This window comes from Anopheles nili, chromosome 2 (assembly GCF_943737925.1).
Source record: "Anopheles nili chromosome 2, idAnoNiliSN_F5_01, whole genome shotgun sequence".
In the NCBI taxonomy this organism is placed as follows: Eukaryota; Metazoa; Arthropoda; class Insecta; order Diptera; family Culicidae; genus Anopheles; species Anopheles nili.
This window is the reverse complement of record NC_071291.1, coordinates 26,638,325-26,647,830: the sequence shown is the minus strand read 5'-3', so window position 1 is coordinate 26,647,830 and position 9,506 is coordinate 26,638,325.

The following is a 9,506-nucleotide window of genomic DNA, read 5'->3' as shown; positions in this document are numbered from 1 at the left end:
CAGAACAATAACATCTATGAAACAGTAGGCTACATGAACGAACGTAGCCTTGGCAACAGGAATTACGATGAGCAAAACCAGCTGCCGGGACTTGTTTTTATCACCTTTTCGAAGCTTTCGAAACACCACCAATGCCCAGCCCATGTTTTCACAAGCTTCGTTCGATCCGTTACCCTCCGACCGGAGAGATGCGCCGGCAAATGGAGGACTATCGGACAAACCGGACGTTGCTGCACCTTGCGTTGGTTGAAAAGTTGCGTCGAATAATCGATCTGCAGGACTTCCGGCCAACACATCACCGACCGGGTGCACCTCTGACAAAGCAGGAAAAGGCTCACGACTGCCTGCCGGAGCTCGTTGTCGTATGGATCATGTGATGATTCGATGGTAGAATGTTGCATGCCCACAGCCCAGCCTTGAACGGTCCGGACAAAGTACGAAAGGGGTTTTATGGGAGGATGCGCTGCTGACACGAGCATAAAGGTGTGAATATTTACGAACATTGGCTCTGGCTGCCTGCATGCTGGAGAACTTCAGGCATTTTCCAGCCCACCGATTGGCGTAATCATTATGCATTCCTTTTTGGCCTGTCTTTAGCCGTGTCAATGTTCCTATTGTTTGCTAAACTTTTCCCAGCATGAAGTTTAAGAACAGTGTAGCATATTTTTATTCGATTTCGATGCTGAATTTATGTGATGAAGCAAAAATGGACATTCAATGAATGTAATAGAACTATTGATCTGTTTCGTTTCGATGATTCGAAGGGCTAGTGGCGATCGGATACCCACCATGAATGTCGGCAATGCGCAGTTTTTGTCATGCAGTAAGCTCTATCTAAATTGAAATCTTAATTAAACCAGTTTGTGAGCATGTAACAATATATATATATGTCATCTTGTTTCTCTTTTCTCCGCGAATCACTCCGTTCTCTACTCCGTGAACCTGAATAATACATCAATTTCTTCACAACGGCTGAATTTTGTTGTTACTGTGTTTTAACGATGTGCCGTTGTTTCCTTATTTTTAGCAAAAATACTCAATCAGAATGACCTCTTGAAACCACCCATACGTATCACTTGCTACGCCTATCCGAATTTGATACGTTGATGGGGTATTCCAGTAACATTTTATGCTGATCTCAAGCTGATGATATTGCCCGCATATTATTCGACCAAAATTTATCCGCCACACTGTTCGACCTCGCCGTTTTTTCCTCGGTTTTCGCTTCTTTCAATAGCTGACCGGCGTAACGAAAACCGTGTACGTAAGCAAAACCCACCGAGTCAGAGAAAGCCAGATTATCCAACGAAGAATGGAGCATCCAATTCCTCATCCTCCTCTTGGCTGAGCTTATTTTCGTTCCTGTTCGCATCCCGGCCGGTCGCTTCTGGCCGGAAACCGGACGTTCTGGCTGGAAAGGCACGACCAAACGCGCCCAGCCGCTTCCGCCTGCTGTGGCAATCGATTTTCCATCGAGCAGCGTCTTTAGAACGGCAATTTTATCTTCCTTCCGTGGTGAGAATGCAGCGCCATCGGTTCGCCTTTTTCTCCGTTTACTGCGATCGATTAGGAAAAATGTGTCGCCCTCCAGTGCGCTGCCATCACACGGGTCGTGGCTTCGGAAAATTCCCAGTGAAATATAAAAACAAGGCCACACTTCGCCCTTCTACGGCTATCCCGGGTTTTGAAGTTTTTCGGTGAGGCTACCAACACCCGGAATCGTTTCCGATCTCTTATCCCTTGAATAAATATTGTGCTATCTGCACGTTTTCCCGGAGCATTTCGGGGAATGGAAATCAGCGAAAACCTTAGGTTTTGCTCGACTGCCCTGCTGCTCCGGGAGGACCCGCATTAAAGGGAGTGGGAAAAAGTTTTGGCGAAACAAAAAAATGAACAAAAACTCACCCTGACACGACTCATCCTACAACAGCACAAACAGAAAACACACCGTCGTCGTTCCGTTCTGTTTGCCGTGCCGTGCCGGAAGGGCCCGTGGTGGCGTGGCCAAATTTTCGCGTTTCACACGTTGCACAAATGCTGCACAAATTTTAAATTATGTTTCCGCTCCCGCATCGCTTCCGGCGCGTTGATTCACAGCCTGAACGAATCAGAAACGGTGCGATTTTCCAGGGGCAAATGACGAACCAGCAGCCTAGCTCTAAAAAAAAGGCAAACCCCTTTTTTGCTATTGTTTCTGTTTGCCAATTTTCTGCTCTCACGTGCGGGAAAGGCCGGCAAATGTGAGGCAGATTTTGATTCACCCCGTTGTTCTTGTTGTTGTTGCATTCGTCCTTTCACCTCCCAAACCTTAGCGACTCGGCATAGAACTGTACCGTCAGCCAGGGGGTGGGTAAATTATCACAAGCCGGTTGAACCCCACACTCTCGCAACACAATGCGCACAATAAGGAAACAGGCGAAAAAAAAGAGCCCACCATTTATTGCGCCATGCGTCGCACCGTACCGGGGCTAATGTCGAAATAAAACGCCCGGCAGAGGAAAATTAAATTCGTCCTGTGCAAACTCGCGACCGGTGCCCGAGGTGGCAAGCGGGAAAATCATAAGTGAAAAGTCACGTGAAACATACTTTTGCACCACGCCGGTACATGGCAGGATCGGTGAAGTGTGCGTACGTGTGTGGGGCCATGTTCTGCACTTGTTTCAGGTGTGTGTTTTTTTTCGTTCGTCCTTTTTTCTTACGTGTCGACCGATGTTTGCACGCGTACTCCGACGGAAAGTTTAGCCGGCGCTCGTTTGAAGTTTTATTATTCCACCGAACCCCAACCGGCATAATCACGTGGACACATTTCGCCGGTAGATTACCGCTGCCATCGCGTAACTTTCCCTGGTTTGTCATTTAACCGGGGTGTGCTTGGGGTTATCGTGGAGGACAAAAAAACGGCATCGCAGCTTTCTCGTGTTGCCGTCGGCTTATTCCGTGCCACCGGAAATGGTGGGAGGTCGGGAAGATATTTGTATGTCCTGTTTTCGACAGCTTCGCCCACCAGCGCCCGTTGATGGGAATAAAAGTTTGATTTATGCTCAACCACCCGTGCAAATGTGTTGGCTGGGGTATGGTTTCCTAAATAAAAAAAAAACAAGCCATCTAACTCTGTCGGAAACTCCGAAAATTCAGCTGTTTTTTTGGTTCATTTTTTTTTTTGGATGCGCTGTTTGGAACGAACAAAGGTGGTGCATGTTCCAATTTTTTTCACCAGCTTCATTTGTTCCAGTTCGTTGACTTTGCGCCTTCGCGGTCGCTCGGAAGGTCCTTCACATTGGGTACAATTATTGATATGAAGTGCAAGTATAAATAATATAACCGACGATGATTGGCGTCATGGTAAATAAGGTCATTTTTTATGTTTCTCCCCAGGTTGCCAGGCTTCGTTACCAGCCACTGCTATCTGAACCAGCAGGGAGAGGAATTGAAATAGTTCACCTATGCCACTCGAGGGTTTCGTTGAAGTGTGCGCATTCGCGTTGGCATTTGTCAAGTATCCTTTTCCGACTGCATGTGTACAAGGTACCGCAATACACTTCAGCACGAGTGCTTCGGTCGCCTAATTGTTACTGTTTCGGAGCTGTGCCAGCGTTGAAAAACAATGGTTGAATACAATTTTTAAAAAGTTAATGCTCTTCATGCTAGCAACGTGCTTGATTTTTGGTGAATTTTAATGTCGGTACTTGACGTAAAACTCTCATACATTTGTCTATTGTGCTACAGTATTTAGGGGAATTAAGCAGTAATAATTAAATCATATGATAAGCATGCGGAAATTTTCTTCGGCCAGCATGCATGAATCATCGACTGCATTGCACAAATCATACGGCGGTTCTAACGGCACCGGACGGAACTTCACTGCCATCGATAGCCGTTTGGGCGGATGCGAGGGTTTCATTTCATTTCCGGTGAAAATTCATCCTCATGCTCCCCGATAGGAGCTCTGCAGGGGGTTGGGGGATAGAACGTCAAATACTCCCAACCAAAAGCGACCCCGCCATTTAGCCTCATCAGCATACTTCGCCATTGCACGAACCAAACCTGCGTGACCTTTTCTGTGATCCTTTTGTGGGTGTGATGCAAGTATAGCCTGAAAACGACAAGCCCTCGATTCAATATCCGCCACCTCCCAAAGGCTCGGTGTCCGGACCTAATGGGGCCGGATGCTCGGTTGACTTGCCGAGCCGCGCAATCAGAGACTCTCAATTGATTTCAATTTAAATTCGATTTCCTCATTTATTGGGCCCCCGAGGGCATTAAATAGCACGGCCCGGCGTCGGTTGCCAACTTGCTGACGCACCAGGGTCCTGCGACACTGACGTATTCTCGGATGCCGGGTGATTAGGGCACCCGCAAGGACGCTCTCCGCGCTTATGCTCGTCCTGACGATCCTGATGGAATTCGCAACGGCAACGCAAGAGAGCCAAAGAAAATCGCGTTAATTGGGATCTACTTCGGGCATTTCTTGACCTTGCAACGCCGCTTGATCGAAAGGATGCCTTTTGGTATGCTTTTTTATCTTTTTTAATTTCGTTAGCTTTGAAAGAGGAGTTATGAAAAAAATCTCTTTTATTCTTGTGCAAAAACCAGAAAATAACAAGGAATCGTTTTCTCGGGACAGCAATCGAGATTATATTTTTTTGGTAATCCCTGTGGTATTGAATCATCGATTTCTTTCGCCACTTTTAGGATATTTCGATTATTATGTTTGACCAACGCGTGTATATAAGCTGCAAGATGCTGAAAAACGCAGGGCAACCCCTATTTTTTCCGTTCTTGAAAGAGAGAATCGCTGCCACAATACACTGTTAGCGTGAAGATTCTCCCCTCCGAACGATACGGTATCGTATTCTTATCGTTTATTTTTCCGCTCAATCCCACACTCGAGAAACGAACACACCATCTACGACAGCTCGTGGAACAAAAAGAACTTTTCGATCAGCAAGTATAGCAGTCGTCACGGTACTCTCGTAACAACTCCCTTCCTAAAAACATGCCAACAGCGTTGAACTTCCAAGATCAAAAGTTAACGTCTTGCAATTGCTCCGCAGCGGGAAAGGAAAACACAGCCAGTTAACTCCCGACTTTTCCTGACAGGAATGGTTTTTGTGATGCGCTTGAGAAGAGTCTTTTAATTTGGTTAAAATTTCAACCATTTTGACAACACCACACACACCCAAACACCCGCATCACCATCAAAGCGGAGTGGGTGATGAACCGTGCGGCTTAGTTGTCATGCTTTCTACGGGGTGTGTAAGGACAAGAGGACTTCAAATAAAATGGAATCCCAGCCACGAGTCAGCAGCACACTCGGTGTCTAAGTGCCATCCCTTCGTTCGTATTAGATCAGAAGTATCGTCCTGGCGTATTCTTCCTGCCTTCCAGGTTTGGGCTTTGGGATGGTACTGAAGTGACGATTCCGGTTTACCATGGTTCCCCTCCGTCGGTTCAATATTTGCACAAGCTATTTGTAATGCGAAATTGCAAAACTCGAGTGGATGCTATCGAAATTTCATCAAGTTCTTCACCCGCAGGATGTTTTCTTTTTTAAACCTTCTGCAAGAGCCGACTTTCTACTCTGGCAGAAGTCTGGGCTTGCAGTCGGATGAAATATTCATTTTATTCCACACCGCCACCCTGCTGGATGCTGCAGCAACATCGGTAGTAACAAGAGCTGCTCCTCCACATCAACCCCAGCTTGAACTCGGTGAAACCGCAAGGGTAACCTCAAAACGGTAAGCAACGAACTGAGCCTCCGAAGTCTGCCTTCGAAAGCAACACACTGGCATTGGCTTACCTTTTCGTGCCCTGACAAAGGAGTACCGTCTTATCCGGTCAGCACCGGACATACTGCTTCTCGTTAGGCAACTTTGTAACGGAGAAGCGAGTATTCGTCGTTGGTCGCCAACGACAGGAGCAGAGCGGCATCGGGTGCCGTACAAGCTCGTTTATTGACTCATCGGAATGGTAACGCAACCGATGCATGTGCATCAAGGATGCACCACAAACAGCGTTGCTATTGCGGACGATTCCCTCCAATCCGGAATTCTGGAGGTAGGAGCTGTCCAAATGCACATCCAATAGTGAGGTGGAGATAATTCGTTTATTCTGCACCCAAACAAATTTGCGATGAAGGCTACCAGTGCTTTCGTGTCCGTGCTTTCGATGCTGCAGGCGTTTTAAAGTGGGCAAGAAGTTGTGGCTTTAAATCTGTGCCTGCAGTGCTCCATAGGATCTACAAATATCTTGATGAAGTCCTGGGGAATACGAGCATTTGCGTACGTATCCATCAATTTCGTTAGCCCGATAGCCTGCCAATTACTCAGCAACATTTACTCGATATCCCCCGAATCGATTCTCTTCCGGTTCCGGCGCTCGATCACTCTTAATTAGGCTCAGAAACTGTGAACCGTGTGTCCCTGGAGGCTGCTTTCATACAACACATCCTGATGCCTTGTTCGGTTGTACGGTTCGCAATCAATCATTTTATTTAGAAAAGTTGTTCCAACCCACCCATGCTTCGTTCAATGGCAAAGCTGTCCATTCGCCTACCGGAACCGACCTTTAGCAGGACGAAGATAGATTTGCCTGTGACTGTGACTTTTAATGCGCCCTACGGCCAAAGACGGGTGTCATAAGTCTGAACTAGTGCGACAAAGGGCTGTGTGGAAAAGTCAGACTGTGGCGTTTTTGCCAGTCATGTAGCCAGGACCGGAGCGCTGTAAGACACGAGCGAGAAGCACTTGTTATGGTGTCGAATTCTGGTCCATATTGGATTACCTTCCCGAGTGGCAGTTGGGCGAAGATGGACCGCTTTTGCACACATACATACACTCGGCTCAATCCGACACCGGGTGGTTGGGTGGGCTGCCAGATTGACGGGACGATGCAAGAGCGCAAATACGCACCATTTGCATACGAGGTGAGCAATCCCTTCGAGGGCGTTCGTTTGCGTTACGCAATACAGCCGGCGCCGCGTGTTGCTTCATTACCACCTGCGAGGAAGAATTTTGATTGATAAATGGCTTAATTTCAGCCGTCAGCGCCAGGACAGCGTCGTCCTATTACACCACGGTGTCACCGAACCGTGGCTCGTAGCCACGCGAGCGTTTCGTGTGCGGTAATTGGATCGATGTTGAGCTAAATTTTCGTTAAATGGTCATTTCCCTGGCCGATCGCGTCGTTACGGGTGACATCAATCGGACCTCGCAGCGGGTTCGGTTACCAGCGACAAGCTCGTTGATTTGTGCGGAACAATTTCTTACGAATTAGTTGACATTTAAAGCCAATTCGCGTTCCCCTAAGGCGGTGACATTTCACGTTATCTTTGAAAATAACTCAAAACATTGTACACTGTTTGTGTTCGGTTCATTGACTCTACAGAACCATTCCTCGATTTGAATGGTCTTTCGGGGAATTGTGACATCCTAATTGACGTTGATGGTCGGTTTATTTTATAACACGATCAAAGTAGGCTCGCATTCAGAATACAAACAGCGTTCAATTTTCTCTCGCCCCGTCGCAGGCTTGCCAAAAAAAAAGTCCATCCTTCCCTGAGGGGCCCGTTATTTATCGATGCCACAGGACGCACGGATCGGATCGGGCAACAATTTGCTTATTTTGTTGTTACTTTTCCCGCATAAATTATCCTACCGCATGGAGAGTGGCAAAAAGAAAGCACCAAACGTACCAGGGTGTACCGGCTCGATATGATAACCGGTCGTTGGACCTCGCGACCGATGCTCAAAAACATTGTACACGGCCAGTTGCCTGCCCCAGCCAGCTTCAGAGGCAGCATAAACACCGCACACAACCGTGTGGCCAGAAAAGGGTGGCTTTGGTTGGGGTGTGGTCGGATGACCCCCGCGGACTTTGCGCTACTCGCGGGCGCCAATGTTGTAAACAATTCCAGCATAATTAATTTCCGGATGCTCTCTCGCGGTCCGCCCCGTTTCAATACTGGGGTGGCATTTTCACCATTCGTCCCAGCAACTGGATCGTGGCGTGGCGTAGGGCATGGTACGTGGATGCATATTTTCATGTACGGCTCAAATGTACGCGTGGCGCCCTCCCACTCGCGATGCAACATTAATTTCCTAGCACGCGCTCTGGGTGGCGTGGGTGGGCTCGCGATGTCAAAACAACGATTCGCACCCACGATTCGGCTCGAAACGAGCTAAACAAAACATTAAAAACCATGGGCAAGCGTGCGGGAATGAATAATGCGCTTCGTTCCGGCGGGGGAGAGCGAGCACAAGCGAAAGCTGGATCGCGGGCGGCGGAAAATGATCGAGCAAATTTGTTCTTGCCGCCATTTAATCGTGCAAGGATGGGTTCGGTTGGGCAAGCGTTAAACGCACCAATAAACTGTTGTGCTGCTTCCCCGAATCACCATACGCCGAAAGGTTTATCACCGGGATATGGAGGGAATTAAATTGTTTTATTTCGATACGGGTATTAAATTTCATTTGCCGTTTGATTATAAATTCGGCCGGACCAATTGAACTGTCTAAGTTATTACGAGTATTTTACACGAAATGGCGTATAATAAAGCATGATTTAGTACGGCACTTTGTTGCTGCTACCGTTAATTAATATTATTCTTGCTTTTTTTCACTTATTTAAATAACCACATTCTACTTAATGCCTTCAAGCGTTAATTGCAATTCAAGGACTCAGATCCTTCCACAGTAAACCACTGAACAAAAGTAAAAACATATCGATTTGCTTCATGAGCCGCCTTCATCGGCTTAATGATTAATTATCCCTTTTTTCCAGTCATCCGTCCACTCACTAATTACACCCCCAATTCACCTGAATGCCGCCCACCAAAGCGTCATATCTGGCATTATCTTTTTTTTTAATCAACTCACCGGTTCCGCACTAATTGTATTCCGCTTAGATGTCATTTAAATAATGCTTTCCTCGCACGCATGACGGCTGCCCAGCGCGGACAATGGCATAAATTTTAAACCAACCTCGACCGGCACTCGTGGTAAAAGGGTCCCCACTCGAGCCTCCGCAAACTATGCGCCACTTCCGGTTGTTCGTTGTTTCGCTTCGCAACAACCCAAGCCCGCTCGTTGGTACGCAGTCAATGTCCATGGTCCTGATTCGTGCGCGGCATGGTTTCGCGTGTAATGACTCCCCAGGGAGCAATTGAACGCCTGCTCATCGTTGGCACGTCCTCGCATGGGACGCGTTCGTGTACGATTTTCATTACCCAACGGCAGCTTCCGACCGCGGGTGGTGCATTTTTGATGTCGGCAAAACCACCAACCGACTGGGCGGCCAACTCACTTAAGCCAGCCCACGAGAGGCGACATGTTCAACTAATGGCTTGTTGGGGACGGGTTTAAATTCGAACGTACCCTGCCGTTATGCGGAGCAATGGCAGATGCACGTACACCGGTCGAACACTCGCAGGATGCGGGTGCTTACTCAAAGACGGCCACATTTTGAAGCCTCGCACAGAACTATCCTCTAGAGCTCGCATGAGTTGC